We start from the raw sequence: 22717 nt of genomic DNA, 5'->3' as shown, positions 1-22717 counted from the left end.
AGATTTCTCCTTGTGTCCCTTGGCTTCCCTTTTCAGTTTTCTACAATTCCTAACTTCTGATTAGTATTCATTAGTATCAACTTCCCCTTTCTTCCATTTGTTTTATACATATATAATTTTTTATAGCTACCTTCACTTTCCCTCTAAACCAGGCCATCTTTTAACGAGCATAGCCTTCCTCCTCAGCGGTGCGATTGTGGCTTTTGGGCATCTAGTAAGTGCTCTTAAATGATTCCCAATTATCATTCCCATTTTCTAATTAAATTTTCCTCCCAGGTGATTTTGCAGCTTTGTGAAATTGTCCCTAGTGAAGCACCCAGGATCTCTATCACTGCTCTGATCTTTATTCTGCTCACACATTATAAAGGTGATCAAGTCATGATCACTTGTCCCTAAGCTCCAGTGCTGTGATTGGTTCCTCTCTATTTGCCACGACAAGGTCTAACAGAGAATCCCCCCTGTTGGCTGCACCCCATCTGGAGTTAGGAAATCTTCATTGGTCACATTTAGAAATCCCCAGGGTGTTTAAGGACCAGCAGCATGTGTGTCCCTCAGACCAAGGTCCCCCACGATCATGCCGCTTTCCCCCCTACACGGTGTGGATGGTGCGGAACAATTGGCTCAGCCTGGGCCCCAGGGGATTTGGGCTCTGTGGCAGACACCACCTAACAGTCCCTCGTGAGCTTTACCTGCCAGGACCCTGAACCAGGAGCATTCGAGGCCATTTTCTTTGTGCGAGCAGCAACCGGGAAGCAGGCAAGGCCATTTCTGACAGTGCCCGTCCCCCTTCCCTTCTGCGCACTCCATCCTCCCGAACTAGGTCCTAAGCATCAATTGTAACCCTCCAACCCTGCGACTCATCCACCAGGCTCTGAATTTATGCTCCTCGATGAGCTAGTCCAATTCGCTGTTTGCTCCCCGGCTCCCAGCCCTGGGGTCCAGGCAAGTCACAAATTTCTTCTCTCCGTGTCCTTTGGCTCCTCGATTTTCTTCTAGCGTCTGGACCTTGTGCTGGCTGAGTGCTCGGATCTTCCCTCTCTTCGCCCTCCCCTTGGGCTCTTAGTTTAACCCCCAGCCGCTCTGGCCTGCCAGTCCCTGGGGACACGGGTCCCTTTGTACTGCGGGGCAGCCCTCGCCCCCTCGTGGTTCCTGGCCAATGGGAGCTGCGGAGCCGGCCCTTGGGGTGGGGGCAGCGCGCGGAGCCTCCCAGCTGCCCATGTGTCTAGGGGCTGCAGGAACCTGGTCAGTGGTGCCGACTGGAGCCGCCAGGGTCCCTTTTCGACCCGGCGTTCCAGTCGAAAACCAGATGCCTGGCAACCCTACCATCGCCCCCAAAGGCCAAGTGACACCCCCCTCATCCCTCCCGCTGCCCAGAAGGCTAAGGTGTGACCCAGGTGCCTCCTGTCGGTCACCGACGAGGGGTGCCCAGTTACCAGTCCGTGCCCAGGGACGTGCCCGTTTCCCTTGCGGCCTCCATCTTCCAGTGGTGTCGCCAGCGGGGCTGTGCGTGGTCTCTGCCGAAACCAGGACCTCGCCGGTCGCCATGGTTACTGCCTGGTGTGGTAAGGGACTGTAGGTAGGATGTGGGGAGGCAGATGGGTCCCCAGGGGGCAGGGGGGGTCTCAGAGCTAACTCAGCCAGCGTGAGGACACAGACCTCTTCCCCCAGCCCAGCTGCACGCTCACAGCCCAGAGGAGGGGCTGGCCTGGGCCATGCAAGCCCAGCAGAGCCCAGGGGGAAGGGGCTGAACTGGGGGAGCCGTGGTGGGCTGGGGTGAACAAAACTGCCCAGTTACAGAAAGAGACGGGAGGAAAAAGGAGAAAGATGGGCACACGCTGGTGGGAGCCCTCGCAGAGCGTCCCTGCCAGGGGCCTGGCTCAGGAGAGGCGGATCCCAGCTCCCTGGACTGGCCCGGCGCGGGACAGACGGCCCCTGGGTGACAAACACCTTCGTGCACAGGAAAGGCGCTAGTGAGCAAGTGTAGGAGCACATCAGAGCAGCCACCCTGGGTCAGCCCGATGGTCCGCCCAGCCCCGTGACCTGGCTTCCGAGGGCAGGAACAGAACAGGCAGCCATCGAGCGATCCCGCTCTGCCGTCCAGCCCCAGCATGGCAGAGCATGGGGTGGGGTCCCTGCCCATCTTGCCTAATAGCCATTGATGGACCTGTGTCCCGGCGTCCCCGAGCGATGCTCTGGAACTGCTCCCTACGAAGCCAGGCAGGACTCTGGGGAAGTCTCCTCTCGGGGAGCAGCCTGTCTGCAGGACACACAGCTCCCCCGGCTCCACCTTCCTGGGTCTGACCTCGGAGCCTGCAGCCTCCTCTGCCCCTCCGTGCGCTTCCCACAGCGAGTCCGTCCAGGCGGGGTCCTGGGGGGGCCAGAGGGTCCTGCCCCCCAACTCCACAGTCAGACGGGACTCTCAGCCAGCCAGTAACACAGAAGGTTTATTAGACGACAGGAACATGGTCTAACACAGAGTTTGCAGGTGCAGAGAACAGGACCCCTCAGCCGGGTCCATTTTGGGGGGCAGTGGGCCAGACAACCATGTCTGCCCTTCACTCCTCATCCCCAGCCAGCCCCCAACTGACTCCCCCTCTCTCCACTCCCTCCTCCTCTGGGCTTTGTCCCTTTCCCGGGCCAGGACGTCACCCGATTCTTTTGTTCTCCAACCCTTTAGCTCTCACCTTGCAGGAGGGAAGGGCCCAGGCCATCAGTGGCCAGGAAACAGGGTGTCGGCCATTCTCTGTGTCCAGACCCCTGCACACACCTGCCCTCTAGGGCTCTGCAATGATCATACACCCTTACCCCACCCCCTAGATACTTAAGAACTGCCTAGGGGAAACTGAGGCACCCCCACAATATTCAGAGAAAACATTCAGAACAGTCCCAGTTCGTCACAACCTATCCTCCAGAAACTTATCTAGTTCTTTTTTGAACCCACTTATACTTTTGGCCTTCACAACATCCCCTGGCAAGGAGTTCCACAGATTGACTGTGTGTTGTGTGAAGAAACACTTCCTTTTGTTTGTTTTAAACCTGCTGCGTGTTCATGTCATTGGGTGACCCCTGGCTCTAGTGTTATGGGAAGGAGTAAATAACACTTCCCTATTCCCTCTCTCCACACCCGTCATGATTTTACAGGCCTCTGGCTTATCCCCCTTTAGTCGTCTCTTTTCCAGGCTGAAAAGTCCCAGTCTTATTAATCCTCATACAGAAACCGTTCCATACCCCATAATAATTTTTGTTGCCCTCCTCCGAACCTTTTCCAATTCCAATCTCTTTTTTTGAGCTTGGATGCGGTGTCCAAGGTGTGGACATACTGTGGATTTATATAGTGGCATTATAGAAACAAGATGAGTGAGGCAAAATCTTGTATTTAACTTTACTGTGTTGGGGAGAGAGACAAGCTTTCGAGCCATCCCGAGCTCTGCTTCAGGGCTGGCAGCGTTGTGAATGGATGCTCCCAGGCTGGTCTTTGGAAGGTGTGGGGCAGGTTTCCCTTGCGGCTGAGGAGGGAGAGGTCAGACATGGAGCGATCTCTTTGTGAGAAGTGCTCACCCCCAGGCGACAGGGCGGTTTTGTCTTTTATCATTTGCTGCTGAGTTCATTGGCGAGCCCAGTGACTGGCTGGTTTCACCCTCCTCGCTGTTACTGGGGCATTGAGTGCACTGGATGGGGTGCCCCACAGGTTGTGATAGGCAGGTTGTCCCGGAGTTGCAGGCTGGGGGCTCGGGCACCCGCTGAGTGACGCCAGCCAGGGCTCTGGGGCAGCATCTCCCCTTAGGGCCACTCACCAGGGCCAGGAGCCTGCCCAGCTTCAGACGGGTTATTAGTCGTCGTGAACCCAGCGTAGGACAGAGCTTTTGAGCACAGAAATCAGGGATCTGCCGCAAAGTCCATCTGGGGGGGATCCAGGGCCCAGAGTGCCCCCTCCCCGAGTGCCAGATCAGGAGACTGACTCACTAGCTGCCTCCCCTCAGTCACCCCCATTGCCCTTCCTCCTGGCTTTGTCTCTTTCCCTGGCAAACAGGTCCCCTGGTCTGCACCAACACCTCCAGCAGGCTCCTGGCAGAGGAGGGGCCCAGCCATCAACGTCGACTGTTCTCTGTGCCCAGGCAGCCAGTCGGCCTCACACCCCCTGTCCCACCACCTAGATACTTGAGTACCACTGGAAACTGAGGTGCACACACTATTCAGAGGTGTCAGAGTCGCAGCCGCGTTAATCTGTATCCGCAAAAAGAACAGGAGGACTTGTGGCACCTAGAGACTAGCCAATTTATTTGAGCATGAGCTTTCGTGAGCTACAGCTCGCTTCATCGGATTCAGAGAAAACATTAAGAATATTCCCACTTTATCCCATGTGTAGGGACCCATGGATCTTGGAAGGTGTCTAGGGGTGTGACATTATTGACATAAACTGTGACCGTATAGATCATTGTTGCAACCACTGTTATATATTTGCAGCAAATGTTGTACAAAGGGTGGCGAGAGGTGTCTAGGACAAGGGCATGGTTTGCTGGTTTGGATTATGCCGCCTGTGTGCATCTGTCAGTTTTGTAGTTGACGTTTGGATATTGGCTCTGCACTTCTATCTCAGTGTGTTTGATTCTAAGTAGCCTCAGGGAAGCATTTGGTCAGCTCCTTGAGCAAGGGCAATTCTCAGTAAGTGCCCAATCAGGAAACACTTAACTGACAATGGACTTTGGGAGACGCCAATCCACACCTGAGCCTTCCTGGGAAGGTTCAAACTCACATGTAAACAATGGCATCCCGGCCTGCAAACGGAGTCATGCTCGGACACGTGACTCGCCCATGTGACTCCAGACTCCATCTTGCTGCTGTGACCTTCCACAGTCAGAACAAAGGAGTTTCCACCCATAAGAGAAAGAACATAAAAGGCCGCGGAAACCCCTCCATTATGTCTTCAATCCTTCTTCTTATCTCTGGAGGGACTTTGCTACTCTGCAGCTCTGCACAAAGGACTGAAGGACCCATCCCAGCTGGGGATGTTCTCCAGAGACTGGATTTGAACCTGCTGTTTATTCCATCACTGCTACAAGCCCGAACCAAGAGCTTGGCCATGACTATGTCATTGAGTCCATTTAACCCATTCTAGCTCCCATCTGTATCTTTTCCTTTTATGAAGAAACCTTTAGATTTTAGATTCTAAAGGATGGACAACAGCATGATTTGTGGGTAAGATCTGACTTGTACATTGACCGGGGTCTGGGGCTTGGTCCTTTGGGATCGAGGGAACCTTTGTTCTTTTACTGGGGTATCGGTTTTCACAACCATCTGTCCCCATAACGAGTGGCCCTGGTGGGGATACTGGGAAACTGGGGTGTCTGAGGGAATTGCTTGTGTGACGTGTGGTTAGCCAGTGGGGCGAGACCGAAGTCCTCTCTGGCTGGCTAGTTTGGTTTGCCTGGGTGTGCCAAGGACCCCCAGCCTGGGGCTGTGACTGCCCTGCTCGAAGCAATTTGCCCTGGATTGATACTCTCCGTTGTGTGCCGCCAAGATCCCACTTCGTTCCGGGGGTGGGGGTGCCGATCATTGTAACAATGGAGCTATGGCTGCGGGTTTTCCATCTCTTGCCCTGATAGGGTCTGGCACCGCTTTGAGTTGCTGAGCCCTGGTCTGTGGGGAGCCTGCTTCTGATGCTGAGCGTGGAGAAGCTGGGGGTTGTCTGAAGGCCAGAAGTGGAGGCTCGGGAAAGATTTCTTTCAGGATGGGGTGTAGTTGTTTGATGATATGGTCAGACAATCACTGCGCTCTCGAATGAACTCATACCGGAAAATGATAAAAGACAAAAACACCCTGTCACCTCTGGGTGAACACTTCTCACAAAGTGATTGCTCCATGTCTGACCTCTCCCTCCTCAGCCTCAGGGGAAACACTCTCCAAAGACAAGCCTTGGAGCTTAAAATCATCACTCTGCTCGACACTAAAACTCATGGACTGACCAGAGACACGGGATTTATGGTTTCTCACAACAATCTGTCACCTGCTAACCCCCTTTTGTCGTATGACTGCAGAGGTGTAAATGGGCCCCTCCACCTTGCATGGTCCCTTAGAATACCTGCTAAAGCCCTTCCACCTGGCACTTAGCTGTGATGCTGCGGGACCTTTCCCAGGCCTGAAGAAGAGCTCTGCCTGGCTTCACAGCTTGTCTCTCGCCCCAGCAGAAGTGGGTCCAATAAAAGCTCCCCCCTCCCGCACCTTGTCTCTCTAGCATCCTGGGACCCACACGGCTACACAGCCTGCAACAGAGGGACTGGGATGTTCTTGTCTCTCCCATTCCTCAGGGTTCCCGACATTCTGGTCACTTTCTTGACGGCTGCTGCGCATTGAGTGGATGTTTTCAGGGAACTCTTCCGCCGCATCTCCTGGCTAGATTGTCGGGCTCAACGGGTAGTGATCAATGGCTCCATGTCTAGTTGGCAGCCGGTGTCAAGTGGAGTGCCCCAGGGGTCGGTCCTGGGGCCGGTTTTGTTCAATATCTTCATAAATGATCTGGAGGATGGTGTGGATTGCACTCTCAGCAAGTTTGCAGATGACACTAAACTGGGAGGAGAGGTAGATACGCTGGAGGGTAGGGATAGGATACAGAGGGACCTAGACAAATTAGAGGATTGGGCCAAAAGAAATCTGAGGTGGTTCAACAAGGACAAGTGCGGAGTCCTGCACTTAGGACGGAAGAATCCCATGCACCGCTATGGACTAGGAACTGAATGGCTCGGCAGCAGTTCTGCAGAAAAGGACCTAGGGATGACAGTGGATGAGAAGCTGGATATGAGTCAGCAGTGTGCCCTTGCTGCCAAGAAGGCCAATGGCATTTTGGGATGTATACATAGGGGCATTGCCAGCAGATCGAGGGACGTGATCATTTCCCTCTATTCGACATTGGTGAGGACTCATCTGGAGTACTGTGTCCAGTTTTGGGCCCCCCACTACAAGAAGGATGTGGAAAATTGGAAAGAGTCCAGCGGAGGGCAACAAAAATGATTAGTTTCAGAGTAGCAGCCGTGTTAGTCTGTATTTGCAAAAAGAAAAGGAGGACTTGTGGCACCTTAGAGACTAACCAATTTATTAGAGCATAAGCTTTCGTGAGCTACAGCTCACTTCCTCAGATGCATATCGTGGAAACTGCAGCAGGCTTTATATATACACAGAGAATATGAAACAATACCTATTCCCACCCCACTGTCCTGCTGGTAATAGCTTATCTAAAGTGATTTCCAGCACAAATCCAGGTTTTCTCACCCTCCACCCCCCCACACAAATTCACTCTCCTGCTGGTGATAGCCCATCCAAAGTGACAACTCTTTACACAATGTGCATGACAATCAAGCTGGGCTATTTCCTGCATAAATCCAGGTTCTCACATCCCCCCACCCCCATACACACAGAAACTCACTCTCCTGCTGGTAATAGCTCATCCAAACTGACCACTCTTCAAGTTAAAATCCAAGTTAAACCAGAACATCTGGGGGGGGGGGTAGGAAAAAACAAGAGGAAACAGGCTACCTTGCATAATGACTTAGCCACTCCAAGTCTCTATTTAAGCCTAAATTAATAGTATCCAATTTGCAAATGAATTCCAATTCAGCAGTTTCTCGCTGGAGTCTGGATTTGAAGTTTTTTTGTTTTAAGATAGCGACCTTCATGTCTGTGATCGCGTGACCAGAGAGATTGAAGTGTTCTCCGACTGGTTTATGAATGTTACAATTCTTGACATCTGATTTGTGTCCATTTATTCTTTTACGTAGAGACTGTCCAGTTTGACCAATGTACATGGCAGAGGGGCATTGCTGGCACATGATGGCATATATCACATTGGTGGATGTGCAGGTGAACGAGCCTCTGATAGTGTGGCTGATGTTATTAGGCCCTGTGATGGTGTCCCCTGAATAGATATGTGGGCACAGTTGGCAACGGGCTTTGTTGCAAGGATAAGTTCCTGGGTTAGTGGTTCTGTTGTGTGGTATGTGGTTGTTGGTGAGTATTTGCTTCAGGTTGCGGGGCTGTCTGTAGGCAAGGACTGGCCTGTCTCCCAAGATTTGTGAGAGTGTTGGGTCATCCTTTAGGATAGGTTGTAGATTAGGGGACTGGAACACATGACTTATGAGGAGAGGCTGAGGGAACTGGGGATGTTTAGTCTGTGGAAGAGAAGAATGAGGGGGATTTGATAGCTGCTTTCAACTACCTGAAAGGGGGTTCCAAAGAAGATGGATCTAGACTGTTCTCAGTGGTAGCAGATGACAGAACGAGGAGTAATGGTCTCAAGTTGCAGTGGGGGAGGTTTAGGTTGGATATTAGGAAAAACTTTTTCACTAGGAGGGTGGTGAAACACTGGAATGCGTTACCTAGGGAGGTGGTGGAATCTCCTTCCCTAGAAGTTTTTAAGGTCAGGCTTGACAAAGCCCTGGCTGGGATGATTTAGTCGGGGATCGGTCCTGCTCTGGGCAGGGGGTTGGGCTAGATGACCTCTTGAGGTCCCTTCCAACCCTGATATTCTATGATCTCTCTCCAGGGGTCACAGCTAATTTACACCCATCACATTGTATGTGTAGCTGGGATGATGTTTTCCACTTTGCATTTGTCAACAGTTCGGTCTGGTCTACACGGCGGCCTTACGTCAACGCCGTCCCTCGGGTGGGCGGGATGTCGTGACACTGACCTAACTCCCCCGTCGGCCGGAGTGCGTCGCCCTGACTCAGAGCATCTTCAGCAAAGTGCTATACAGCTCAGCTGCATCCGCGCAGCGTTTCAAGTGTAGACCTGCCCTGAATTTCATCTGCCATTTCACTGCCCCGTCACCCTGTTTAGTGAGATCCCTTGTAGCTCTTCGCAGGCTGCTTTGGGCTTAACTATCCTGAGTAGTTTTGTATCATCTCCAAACTTTGCCACCTCGCTGTTCACCCCTTTTTCCAGATCGTTTATGACTATGTTGAATAGGGCTGGTCCCAGTACAGACCCCTGGGGGACCCTGCTATTTACTTCTCTCCATTCTGAAAACTGACCATTTATTCCTCCCCTTTGTTTCCTGTCTTTTAATCAGTTACCGATCCATGAGTGGACCTTCCCTCTTATCCCATGACAGCTTGTGACGAAGTGTGGCTGTTCTTAATGTTCTCTCTGAATACAATGTGGGTGCCTCAGTTTCCCCTATGTCTTTCTTAAGTATCTAGACACTGGGATAAGGGTGTGTGATTGTGGCAGAGCCCAGAGGGTCAGTGTGAGGCTGTCTAGGCAGAGAATGGCTGACACCCTGTCTCCTGGCCACTGATGGTCTGGGCCACTCCTCTGCAAAGGTGCCAACTGAAGGAGGGATCAGGCCGGGAAAGAGACAAAGGAGAGGAGGGGCGGGAGAGTTTCAGTTTGGAGCTGGCTGGGGAAAGAGAGGGAGGCCCAGAGCCAGGGTCTGGCCTCCCTGGCCCCAAGATGGACCTGACTGAGGGGTCCTATTTCCTATAAGTACAAGCTCTGTTTTGGGCTGTGATCCTGTCATCTAATAAACCTTCTGTTTTACTGGCTGTCACGGAGTCCCCGGGCCATGCTCTGGAACTGCTCCCTACGAAGCCAGGCAGGACTCTGGGGAAGTCTCCCTTCTGTGAGCAGCCTGTCTGCAGGACACACAGCTCACCCGGCTTCCCCCTTCCTGGGTCTGACCTCAGAGCATTCAGCCTCCTCTGCCCCTCCATGCGCTTCCCACAGCGAGTCCGCCCAGGCAGGGCTCTGGGGAAGCCAGAGGGTCCTGCCCCCCAACTCCGCAGTCAGACGGGACTCTCAGCCAGCCAGTAAAACAGAAGGTTTATTAGCCGACAGGAACATGGTCTAACACAGAGCTTGTAGGTGCAGAGAACAGGACCCCTCAGCTGCGTCCATTTTGGGGGGCAGTGAGCCAGACAACCACGTCTGCCCTTCACTCCATGTCCCCAGCCAGCCCCAAACTGCCTCTCCCTCCAGCCCCTCCTCCTCTGGGCTTTGTTCCTTTCCTGGGCCAGGAGGTCACCTGATTCCTTTGTTCTCCAACCCTTTAGCTCTCACCTTGCAGGGGGGAAGGGCCCAGGCCATCAGTTGCCAGGAAACAGGGTGTCGGCCATTCTCTGTGTCCAGACCCCTGCACACACCTGCCCTCTAGGGCTCTGCAATGATCATACACCCTTACCCCACCCCCTAGATACTTAAGAACTGCATACAGGAAACTGAGGCATCCCCATAATATTCAGAGGAAACATTAAGAACAGTCCCACTTCGTCACATCTCTCCCCCCTTCAAGACCGAACTGAGCAGGGTCACTTTAGCTGGTGACCTGGGGAAGTTCGAAGCCACCAACGTTCCCATGGATGCCCCAGCATCTCTCCCATTCCTTGGTGGGAGTTACACCAGGCCCTTCCAGTTGTAAGCCCTTCCTGTTTCACACCCTCCCTTAGGTCCAGGGTGGTCGATAGCACTCTCATGCTGCATGTGGGAAGGTTTATGCAGCCCGTGCCCTTTTGCCACCCCCGGGGGTCAAACTGGGATAGGGTCTTCTCCCAGCGCTCCAGTCTGGAGGGCTGTAGTTTGGGCTCTCTTGGTTAAGAGCCCCCATCTTGACCTGGGCCACCCTCTGGCCAGGTGTCTCTGTCACCTGCAGCTCGGCATCAGCCCCGCATCCAGCCCTGTGTCTGAGGCATCGGTGAACACTCTAAAGGCCTTGGCAAAGTTGGGGTTACCAGATTTACCAGTCCTTGGATTAGAGCCTCCTTCAACATAGAGGTTTCAGAGTAACAGCCGCGTTAGTCTGTATTCGCAAAAAGAACAGGAGGACTTGTGGCACCTTAGAGACTAACCAATTTATCTGAGCATGAGCTTTCGTGAGCTACAGCTCACTTCATCAGATGCATACTGTGGAAAGTGTAGAAGATCGTTTTATACACAAAGCATGAAAAGATAAGCTATTACCAGCAGGAGAGTGGGGTGGGGGGAGGTATTTTTTCATGCTTTGTGTATAAAAAGATCTTCTACACTTTCCACAGTATGCATCCGATGAAGTGAGCTGCAGCTCACGAAAGCTTATGCTCAAATAAATTGGTTAGTCTCTAAGGTGCCACAAATCCTCCTCTTCAACACACAGAGAGCCCCTGGCACTTTTCGGTCCAGAGCAGCTCGTCTGGCTTCCCCTTCTTACACAGCTCAGTGATGGGGGCAGCTGGGGAGCTCACGTGGGGTACAAACCCCCAGGTAGTACCCTGCCATCCCAATAAAGGCCTGGCCCTGTTCCTTGGTCTGGGGAACAGGCCACTCTCTGATTATCTCCACCTTACACTTCTCAGGTTCCCTTTTACAAGCTGTGCTCTCCAAGCTCTGTTTTCCTTCCCTTACCAACCTCTGCTTCCACAAGGAACTGGATGTTAAATTCACTGAGAGATGACAAGTCCTATCCAAAGTGTCTAGAGATGAGAGTGGACCTGCCATCCCCTGCATTCTCGAGAGATTAACTGCCCAGCTGTTCTGCTCTGCAGACTCAGCTCCCCAGTCTCCCCTCTTGCTGGCTGGGCCTGGGGTCACAGCCCCGCTGAGCCCTGTCCCTGGTCGCTCCCTCCCTGCTGTGGGATCACTTCCCAGCAGCGCCTCTGGACAAGGCAAACCTGGTTGGCAGCCGACCTGCCCTGCCCTGCCTGTGTCTCCCCCCACTCAGCTGGGGTCTCAGCTCCCACTGTGCTCAGCGCTGCCCTTGCTGTCCCAGTGGGGGTAGGCAGCGAGCTCGCTGCTTTCCTCACTGCATCAGAGCCAGCGTGAGCCCCCTCTCCAGTGTGCAAGGGGGCAGGGAGCATCTCTCTGTCCCACCCAGCCCCAGGGGTCTGGTTACAGGCAGGCAGGTAGCCTGAGCCCAGCCGCTCCTCCCCCATGCCAGCCAGGTCATCTGCATTTTCACTGACCATTTCCCTCTCCGCCGATTGGTTCCCTGGATTCAAATTCAAACCCTTGGCCCTTACAGGAGCAGGGTCTGGATCCCGTCCCCAAGAGACACAGTCACCCCACAACAGGGTCTCGCAGCTGGTATCCTGGAGAACCCCAACGACCAGCCAGCCCGACCCCTCCTGAGTCTGCACAGGGATCTGGGCCATGGGCAGGGCGAGGGGCTTCATCCCTGGGACCCTCACCCAGCTCACACAGCCCCTCAGCATCTGAGGCTGCACCACCCAGGGCCTGACAACAGTTCTCTCTTGTCACGGAGTCCCTGGGCGATGCTCTGGAACTGCTCCCCATGAAGCCAGTCAGGACTCTCAGCCCTGACTCTCAGCCAGCCAGTAAAACAGAAGGTTTATTAGATGAAAGGAACATGGTCTAAAACCGAGCTTGTAGGTGCAGAGAACGGGACCCCTCAGCTGGGTCCATTTTGGGGGGCAGTGAGCCAGACAACCCCGTCTGCCCTTCACTCCATGTCTCCAGCCAGCCCCAAAACTGAAACTCCCTCCAGCCCCTCCTCCTCTGGGCTTTGTCCCCTTCCCAGGCCAGGAGGGCACTGGATTCCTTTGTTCTCCAACCCTTCAGCTCTCACCTTGCAGGGGGGAAGGGCCCAGGCCATCAGTGGCCAGGAAACAGGGTGTCGGCCATTCTCTGTGTCCAGACCCCTGCACACACCTGCCCTCTAGGGCTCTGCAGTGATCATACACCCTTATCCCACCCCCTAGATACTTAAGAACTGCCTAGGGGAAATTGAGGCACCCCCACACTATTCAGAGGAAACATTCAGAACAGTCTCACTTTATCACACTGGCTGGTTGAGAGTCCCGTCTGACTGCGGAGCTGGGGTGTAGGACCCTCTGGCTTCCCCAGGACCCCGCCTGGACGGTCTCGCTGTGGGAAGCACACGGAGGGGCAGAGGAGGCTGAATGCTCTGAGGTCAGACCCAGGAAGGTGGAAGCCGGGTGAGCTGTGTGTCCTGCAGACAGGCTGCTCCCAGAGAGGAGGCTTCCCCAGAGTCCTGACTGGCTTCATAGGGAGCAGTTCCAGAGCATCGCCCGGGGACGCCGGGTAACAGCTTACTTTGCGTAAGAGCCTTTGGTGAGGGACGTTGTCAAAGGCTTTCTGACAGTCTAAGTACCCTACAGACACTGGGTCCCCCTTGTCCACACGCTTGTTGACCCCTCAGTGAATTCTAACAGCTTGGGGTGGGTCAGGGCTGGGGGCAGAGGAGCAGGGCAGGGGCTGGGGGTGGGTCAGGGCTTGGTGGGGGGAGCAGGGCAGGGGCCGGGGGTGGGTCAGGGCTTGGTGGGGGGAGCAGGGCAGGGGCCGGGGGTGGGTCAGGGCTTGGTGGGGGGAGCAGGGCAGGGGCCGGGGGTGGGTCAGGGCTTGGTGGGGGGAGGAGGGCAGGGGCCGGGGGTGGGTCAGGGCTTGGTGGGGGAAGCAGGGCAGGGGCCGGGGGTGAGTCAGGGCTGGCGAGGGGGAGCAGGGCAGGGTCTGACACCCCCCCCCCCCCGGCTCCCAGCCCCGCTGCCTTGATGCCCCTCACTGTTTGCTCCGGGGTCTGTGATCCTGGAGACATATGCACAGCCTGGCAGTGTGCCAGATGGATGCCGGATTAGTGCTGGCTCCTACAAATGAGCGGTTAATTATCATAATCTGGTAATTGAGAAAAATCTAATTATGCGAAGCTAATAGATTTAGAGCCGTGCGGGGAGCGTGGCCCCTGGGCCCAGCGGACTCATGCTCCCTGCTGCAGGGGACCCAGCGCCAGCCCAGATCCCCTGCGATGTGCCGGACGCCAGGCCTGGCCTTGGGCCTTCCGGGGGGCAGAGCCTGGCAGCCGGGGGGCTGGAGGGGCCAGAGACGGGTGCAGGGGCATCGCTGGACCCTGGTGATCAAGGAGCTGAGCCGATGCTGGGGAAAGGGCAGAGCAGAGCCCCAGGGCCGAGATGGGTCAGGCCTGGGACTTGCATTGGGGAGCAGAAGTAGGGGAGGGACTGCGAGTGCTTGGGGCACAGGGCAGTTGGGAAGGGGTGTTTGGGGCACGGGGAGGGTGCTGGGCCATGGCGGGGGACAGGGGGTGTTTGGGGAACGGGGAGGTGCTGCTGTGACGAAGTGGGAATGTTCTTAATGTTTTCTCTGAATACTGTGTGGGTGCCTCAGTTTCCCCTACACAGTTCTTAAGTCTCTAGGTGGGAGGATCAGGGGGTGTGATTGTGGCAGAGCCCTGGGAGCCAGTGTGATGGTGTGACGAAGCGGGTCTGTTCTTAATGTTTCCTCTGAATAGTGTGGGGGTGCCTCAGTTTCCCCTATGCAGTTCTTAAGTATCTAGGTGGTGGGGTAAGGGTGTGTGATCATTGCAGAGCCCTAGAGGGCAGGTGTGTGCAGGGGTCTGGACACAGAGAATGGCCGACACCCTGTTTCCTGGCCACTGATGGCCTGGGCCCTTCCCCCCTGCAAGGTGAGAGCTGAAGGGTTGGAGAACAAAGGAATCCAGTGCCCTCCTGGCCCGGGAAAGGGACAAAGCCCAGAGGAGGAGGGGCGGGAGAGAGTTTCAGTTTGGGGCTGGCTGGGGATGAGGAGTGAAATGCAGACGGGGTTGTCTGGCTCACTGGCCCCAAAATGGACCCAGCTGAGCGGTCCTGTTCTCTGCACCTACAAGCTCTGTGTTAGACCATGTTCCTGTCGGCTAATAAACCTTCTGTTTTACTGGCTGGCTGAGAGTCCCGTCTGACTGCGGAGTTGGGGGGCAGGACCCTCTGGCCCCCCCAGGACCTCGCCTGGGCGGACTGGCTGTGGGAAGCGCACGGAGGGGCAGAGGAGGCTGAAGGCTCCGAGGTTAGACCCAGGAAGGTGGAGCCGGGTGAGCTGTGTGTCCTGCAGACAGGCTGCTCCCCGAGAGGAGACTCCCCCAGAGCCCTGCCTGGCTTCGTAGGGAGCCATTCCAGAGCATCGCCTGGGGACGCCGTGACAGGTGGGCCATGGCAGTGCCCGGGGGGGTGCTGGGCCATGGTGGGGGGCAGGAGGTTTTTGGAGAATGGGGGGGTGCTGGGCCATGGCTGGTGGGGACAGGCCCTGGGGGGAATCAGAATAAAGGCAGAATGGGTAGCTGGGTCTGATTGCCAGGGAACGGGCTCTGGTGGGGGCTGGGGCCATGGCCCTGGGTTTTTCCCAGGCACAGCACCTGGCCCAAAAGGCACCCCCAGAAATAGGGGGCAGGCAGGGAATGGCTCCTGGTGGGGAAGGGCTGGGAGGCCCAAAAGCGTGGGCATTGCAGGGGCTGGCTGAGGTTGCTCGACATGCCCCATTGGCAAAGCCCCATGCAGCATGGCTGGGAAGAGCTACAAGTCAGTCGCTGGGCCTGCCAGGCCATGGACTCCCAGCCACGAAGGGCTGGCTGGGCCCTCGCTAGCCCTGTGGCCCAGTCCCTGCGCGGAGGCAGGGCTCTGTATTCCCTCGCCCAGCCCTGGCCGATGAGCGTCAGGCCTTCTCCCAAACCCTCCGATGACGGACGGCCCCCCGGGCTTAACCGCCCTGAGAGTGAGGAAGATTTTCCCAATGTCCAGCCTGAGCCGGCCTGGCTGCAATTTAACCCCTGGCTCTTGGTCCTGTGCTCAGCGGCTGAGGAGAACAATTTATCACCCTCCTTTTTATAACGGCCTTTTATGGACTTGGAAACTGCTCTCGGGTCCCCCCTCGGTCTCTCCTCTCCAGACTCAACAAACCCACGTTTTTCAATCTAGACCTTCCAGCATTTTTGTTGCTCTTCTCTGGACTTGCTCCACTTTGTCCACGTCTTTCCTGCAATGTGGTGCCCAGAACTGGACGCAAGACTCCACTTGAGGCCTAATCAGCGCGGAGCAGAGCGGAAGAATTACGGCTCGTGTCCGGCTTACGACACTCCTGCTAATAGAGCCCAGAATGACGCACGCTTATTTTGTAGCAGTGTTACACTGTTGACTCTTTTAGCTTGTGGTCGACTCTGACCCCTTGGGACAAAGTGGGAATGTTTTTAATGTTTTCTCTGAATAGTGTGTGTGCCTCAGTTTCTCCTGTGTTACTTCAGTATCTAGGGGGTGGGACAGGGGGTGTGATCGTTGCAGGGACCCCCAGAGGGCAGGTGTGATGCCGACTGGCTAACGGGGCACAGAGACCAGCCGACACCCTGTAGCCTGGCAGCTGATGGCCTGAGCCTGTCCCCTGCCGGAGCCAGCCGGCGGTGCTGGAGAACAGAGACCAGGGGACCTGTTTGCCCAGGAAGGAGACAAAGGCCGCGGGGGGGCAGCTGGGGGTGACGGAGGCTGGGCTGCTAGAAGCGACTCAGTCTCCTAGTTGGGGACTCAGAGGGGGCAGGGCCCTTTGTGGGGGAGGCTCCCTGGGGGTCCTGTCCAGGGGCACTCGCTGCGGGGAGTTCCCGGGGGGAGCAGGGGGCTGAGTGCTCCGAGGTCAGACCTAGGAGGGGCTGAAGCCGGGCAGGCTCCTGGCCCTGGCGAGTGGCCCTGAGGGGAGACGCTGCCCAGAGCCCTGGCTGGTGTCATGCAGCGGGTGCCCAAGCCCCCAGTCTGCGACTCCAGGATACCCCTGGATCCCTTTCTGCAGTGCTCCTTCCTAGGCAGTCATTGCCCATTGTGTGTGTGTAACCGATTGTTCCTTCCCACGTGGAGGACTTGGCATTTGTCCTTTTTGAATTTCATCCTGTTTACTGCAGACCATTTCTCCAGTTTGTCCAGATCATTTTGAATTTCAATCCTATCCTCCAAAGCACTTGCAACCCCTCCCAGCTTGGTATCCTCAGCAAACTTTATCAGTGTCCTCTCTGTGCCATTATCTAAATCATTGATGAAGAGATTGAACAGAACCGGACCCAGAACTGATCCCTGCGGGACCCCACTCGTTATGCTCGTCCAGCCTGTCACAGAGTCCCTGGGCGATGCTCTGGACCTGCTCCCCACGAAGCCAGGCAGGACTCTGGGGGAGTCTCCTCTCGGGGAGCAGCCTGTCTGCAGGACACACAGCTCACCCGGCTCCCCCCTTCCTGGGTCTGACCTCGGAGCATTCAGCCTCCTCTGCCCCTCCGTGTGCTTCCCACAGCGAGTCCGCCCAGGCGGGGTTCTGGGGAAGCCAGAGGGTCCTGCCCCCCAACTCCGCAGTCAGACGGGACTCTCAGCCAGCCAGTAACACAGAAGGTTTATTAGATGACAGGAACATGGTCTAACACAGAGCTTGTAGGTGCAGAGAACAGGACCCCTCAGCTGGGTCCATTTTGGGGGGCCGTGAGCCAGACAACCACGTCTGCCCTTCACTCCTCGTCCCCAGCCAGCCCCAAACTGAAACTCTCTCCACTCCCTCCTCCTCTGGGCTGGGCCAGTAGGTCACGGGATTCCTTTGTCATTATATAGTCATTATGCAAGGTAGCCTGTTTCCTCTTGTTTTTTCCTACCCCCCCCCCCAGATGTTCTGGTTTAACTTGGATTTTAACTTGAAGAGTGGTCAGTTTGGATGAGCTATTACCAGCAGGAGAGTGAGTTTGTGTGTGTATGGGGGTGGGGGGGATGTGAGAAAACCTGGATTTATGCAGGAAATAGCCCAGCTTGATTGTCATGCACATTGTGTAAAGAGTTGTCACTTTGGATGGGCTATCACCAGCAGGAGAGTGAATTTGTGTGGGGGGGTGGAGGGTGAGAAAACCTGGATTTGTGCTGGAAATCACTTTAGATAAGCTATTACCAGCAGGACAGTGGGGTGGGAGGAGGTATTGTTTCATATTCTCTGTGTATATATAAAGCCTGCTGCAGTTTCCACGATATGCATCCGAGGAAGTGAGCTGTAGCTCACGAAAGCTTATGCTCTAATAAATTGGTTAGTCTCTAAGGTGCCACAAGTCCTCCTTTTCTTTTTGCGAATACAGACTAACACGGCTGCTACTCTGAAACCTGGGATTCCTTTGTTCTCCAGCCCTTTAGCTCTCACCTTGCAGGGGGGAAGGGCCCAGGCCATCAGTGGCCAGGAAACAGGGTGTCGGCCATTCTCTGTGTCCAGACCCCTGCACACACCTGCCCTCTAGGGCTCTGCAATGATCATACACCCTTACCCCACCCCCTAGATACTTAAGAACTGCCTAGGGGAAACTGAGGCACCTCCACACTATTCAGAGGAAACATTAAGGACAGTCCCGCTTCGTCACACAGCCTGACTGTGACCCCTGAGAACTCCTCTCTGGGAACGGCTTTCTGACCAGTCATGACTGAACTCGGGGCTGGGCTGAACCACCTCCAGGCCTGGCCACGGCCTGGAGCTCCCAGAGCATTTCTAGCTGTGAGGAGGGGTCCCCTGGCACGGATTCCCAGGGCTCGGGCTCTCTCGGCCCCGTGCGGTCCCCGGGGGTGCCCCCTTCAGCGCAACAGCCCTTCTCGGGGGTCCTCTCTCTCGGGGGTCCAGCCCCTCCACCTCTTGGAGCCGCACCTCTCTGAGCCGCCAGCAGCCTGTCTCTGCCGTGGGCCCCTCGGGGAGTCCCCTCACTCTGGGACCCCGGGACCTCCACCCCCAGAGGGAGCAAAGCCCCCCCGATGTCTAACCTGCCGCGACTCTCAGCCAGCGCAAAACCGGAGGTTTATTGAGCGTCTGACCCCAGCACAGGAAGCTCTCCGGGCCCACGGGCCTGGCCTGTCTCAGCCCAGCACATCTAGGCTGTCCCGCACCCAGGGGGGCTCTGGCCGCCCCCCCCTTCCAGCCGATCATCCGAAATCGTCTCCCCCAACAGCTCCTCCCCTGTCCTTTGTCTGCGGTCCCAGGCAAACAGGTCACCTGGGCTCCTCTCTCCTCAGCCCTTTGTCCTCCTGCGGGCCAGTACCGGCTGGCTGCCAAGCTGGGCTGGGCCTCCCAGTCACCAGCCCCCGGCTCCCCCATCTCCAGGCCGGTGCCCAGGGTCCAGGCTGCTGGGCGAAGTCACACCTGGTCCTCTGCAATGACAACCCCCCCTCCTACCCCTCATTACACACACAGAACACAGGGAAACTGAGTCCCACGCACTCTGCATCTAACCCTTGAAAAAACAAGAACATTCCCCACTGCGTTACACCCCCCCCAGGCCCAGTGACCCACCTCCCCCTCTGGGGCACCGTGTGGGGCAGAGGGAGAGAAAGAGACAGCCGGGCCAGGCTGGGCATCACCCCCACAACAGCTCCTCTGGCCCCCCTCTCTGGGCAGCTGGTTAATTGCCAGGAGAGCCAAGGGGCGGGGGGTATAAACCCCACACTGGCAGATGAGGAGTTAATGGGAGCCTGATTGCGCAAGTAGCCTCTTTGCTGCACCTGGGGGCAGCTGGGAGGGGGCGGGGCAGGTCCCGCTCGGCCACGCCCAGCGGCGAGGGGGAGGGGCAGGTCCTGCTAGGCCACGCCCTGCTGCTAGGGGGAGGGGCAGGTCCTGCTTGGCCACGCCCAGCAGCGAGGGGGAGGGGCAGGTCCTGCTAGGCCACGCCCAGCGGCGAGGGGGAGGGGCAGGTCCTGCTAGGCCACACCCAGCGGCGAGGGGGAGGGGCAGGTCCCGCTCGGCCACGCCCAGCGGCGAGGGGGAGGGGCAGGTCCTGCTAGGCCACACCCAGCGGCGAGGGGGAGGGGCAGGTCCCGCTCGGCCGCACCCAGCTGCTGGGGGGGGGCAGGTCCTGCTAGGCCACGCCCAGCGGCGAGGGGGAGGGGCAGGTCCTGCTAGGCCACGCCCAGCGGCGAGGGGGAGGGGCAGGTCCCGCTCGGCCACGCCCAGCGGCGAGGGGGAGGGGCAGGTCCTGCTAGGCCGCACCCAGCGGCGAGGGGGAGGGGCAGCTCCTACTAGGCCACGCCCAGCCACTGGGGGGGGCAGGTCCCGCTAGACCACGCCCAGCGGCGAGGGGGCGGGGCAGGTCCTGCTAGGCCACGCCCAGCTGTGAGGGGGCGGGGCAGGTCCTGCTAGGCCACGCCCAGTGGCGAGGGGGAGGGGCAGGTCCCGCTAGACCACGCCCAGCCGCGAGGGGGGGCAGGTCCTGCTCGGCCACGCCCAGCTGCTGGGGGGCGGGGCAGGTCCTGCTAGGCCACGCCCAGCCGCTGGGGGGGCAGGTCCTGCTCGGCCGCACCCAGCTGCGAGGGGGCGGGGCAGGTCCCGCTAGGCCACGCCCAGCTGCTAGGGGGAGGGGCAGGTCCCGCTAGGCCACGCCCAGCTGCTAGGGGGAGGGGCAGGTCCCGCTAGGCCAGGGATCTCAAACTCAACTGACCACGAGGCCACATGAGGACTAGTACCTTGGCCCGAGGGCCACATCACTGACACCCCCACCCCCGCCCCCGCCTCTTCCCACCCCTTCCCCAAATCCCCGCCCCAGGCCTGCCTCTTCTCCCCCTCCCTCCTGGCGCGCGGCCGACGCCGGCGGGATCTAAGGCGCCAGCGTCCGCCGGTTGCTCGCCCGGGCTGGGCAGCGTTTGTCTCAGCTCTGGGGGCACAGGCCGGCCAGGATTTCCAAAGGGGGCCGCGCATGACCAGGCTGGAAAGCCCTGGCCTGGACGGTCCCAGCCCGGCTCCCGTGGGGCTGCGGTGTGCAAACCACACGCCTGGGGGGCGAGGGGTTAATGGCAGCCTGAGAGCTCAGTTAGTGGGGTGGGGGAGAGGGGGCCCCCCGGCCTTGGGACCCCCCCAGCCCCAGGCTCTCTCAGGCCCGGCCCGTTCAGTCCCACAGGACACAGCGCTCTGCCCCACAGGGGTCTCGGGGGTAGCCCTGGCCCCACTCTGCCCCGTCCCCCAGCCAGGAGCTCCCTGCACAGGCTCCCGCCCCAGGGACCCTCAGGGGCTCCTGGGTCTGTCTGAGCCTGGCCTCGGGCCAGCCAGCTCCCACCCCGCAGGGGCCGGGCGTGCTCCTCGGGGGGCTGGCGGGAGAGCAAACTGCCCCTGCAGCCCCCTGCTTTGCCCCAGGCAGCGCCCCCTCCCCTCGCCGACGCCCCCGCTGCTCCGTGCCGGCGGGGCCCTGGGGCTCCGGCCTGCCGGCTCCCCCCGAGCTGCTGGCGTGAGGCGCTCGCGGAGGATCAATGAGGCCTCCGGCTCGCTGGCCCCCCCGCCGTCCCCGGGGACAGTGGGGCCTGGGCTTTCGGCGGCTGTGGGGCCGGCCGCTCGGCTGTTCCGGGATGCGTGGAGCGCTAAGTGTCTCTGCGGTCTCAGCACTTAGCCTCTGTGCCGTCGGCGGGGGCCGGGGGGCCGGGGGGCGGGGGGCGGGCTGCTAACCGTGCCCTGGGCCGGCCCGAGCTGCGCCGTGCAGAGGGGCAGAGACACGGATCCTGCGGCTCACCCCGCCCCAGCTGCGCTCGCTGCTCTGTGCCGTGGGCCCGTGGCCCAGCCCCGGTGCTGCCCCGGCCGCGCCTGCCGGCGCCATGTGGGCAGAGGGGCCCTGCAGGACGCCCCCTCGGCCCCCGGACGCCCCCCGGCTGGTCGCAGCCCATCACCTGGAGAGCTGCCAGGCCCTGCAGCCGGCGTGCGGCTCCCCCCGCGCGGAGCTGGCCGCCCCAGCCCCCCGGCCCTGCGCCCCCCGCCTGGAGGAGTTCGCCCGCCGCTCCACGCTCCACGGCATCCGCCACGTCTTCGCCCACGGGCCCTTCACGGGCCGGCACCTGCTGTGGACGCTGGCCTTCCTGGGCTCGCTGGGCCTGCTGCTGCACGTCTACGCCGAGCGCCTGGGCTATTACCTCCAGCACCCCCACAACACGCAGCTGGAGGAGGAGACGGGGCCCTCCACCCCCTTCCCGGCCGTCACCCTCTGCAACCTCAACCGCGCCCGCTTCTCCCAGCTCACCCGCCACGACCTGCACTGGGCAGGGGAGCTGCTGGGCCTGCTGGACGCCGCGCACCGGCCGCTGGCCCCCGAGGCCCTGGCCTGGCTGCCCGGCGAGCTGGCCCTCAGCCCCGAGGAGCAGCGCCGGCCCTTCGACCTGCGGGAGCTCTACGGCCGCGCCGGCCACCAGCTGGACCTGGGCCAGATGCTGCTTGGCTGCAAGTTCGCCAACCAGACGTGCAACGCCGGCGACTTCCAAACCGTGAGTGCCTGGCGCCCTCGCTCCCGGGGCCATCGGCGGGCGTGGGGCTCCTAGCGCGGGGGGGGGCATGTCTGCCGCGGAGCTGAGCTGGGAGTTGGCGGCTCGTCCCTGCTGAACGTTAGAGCAACGCTGGGGAGCCCCCAAGGGCCTGGCGGGGGGCGAGGGGCCGGCGGTGCTGGGGGGGAGGAGGAGGGGCAGTGCTGGGGGGAGGGGGAGGGGCAGGGAGGGGCTGTGCTGGGGGGGGAGGGGGAGGTGCTGCTGTGGGGGAGGGGCAGGCAGTGCTGTGGGTCCCTGGGGGCAAGGGACAGGTGGTGCTGGTGGGGAGGGGCAGGGAGTGCTGGGGGGGGAGGGGGAGGCGGTGCTGTGGGGGAGGGGCAGGCAGTGCTGTGGGTCCCCGGGGGCGAGGGACAGGTGGTGCTGGGGGCGAGGGGCAGGGAGTGCTGTGGGCCTCGGGGGAGGGGCGGGCGACGCTGGGGGGGAGGGGGGCGGTGCTGGGGGGGAGGGGCAGGCAGTGCTGGGGGGAGGGGCGGGCGGTGCTGGGGGGGAGGGGCAGGCAGTGCTGCGGGGGAGGGCGGGCGGTGCTGGGGGCGAGGGGCAGGGAGTGCTGGGGGGGAGGGGGAGGCGGTGCTGGGGGGGAGGGGCAGGCAGTGCTGCGGGGGAGGGGCGGGCGGTGCTGGGGGGAGGGGGAGGCGGTGCTGGGGGGGAGGGGCAGGCAGTGC

The sequence above is a fragment of the Lepidochelys olivacea genome (assembly GCF_965140295.1).
Source record: "Lepidochelys olivacea isolate rLepOli2 genome assembly, chromosome: 11".
Taxonomy (NCBI): domain Eukaryota; kingdom Metazoa; phylum Chordata; order Testudines; family Cheloniidae; genus Lepidochelys; species Lepidochelys olivacea.
Note: the sequence above shows the minus strand (reverse complement) of the source record.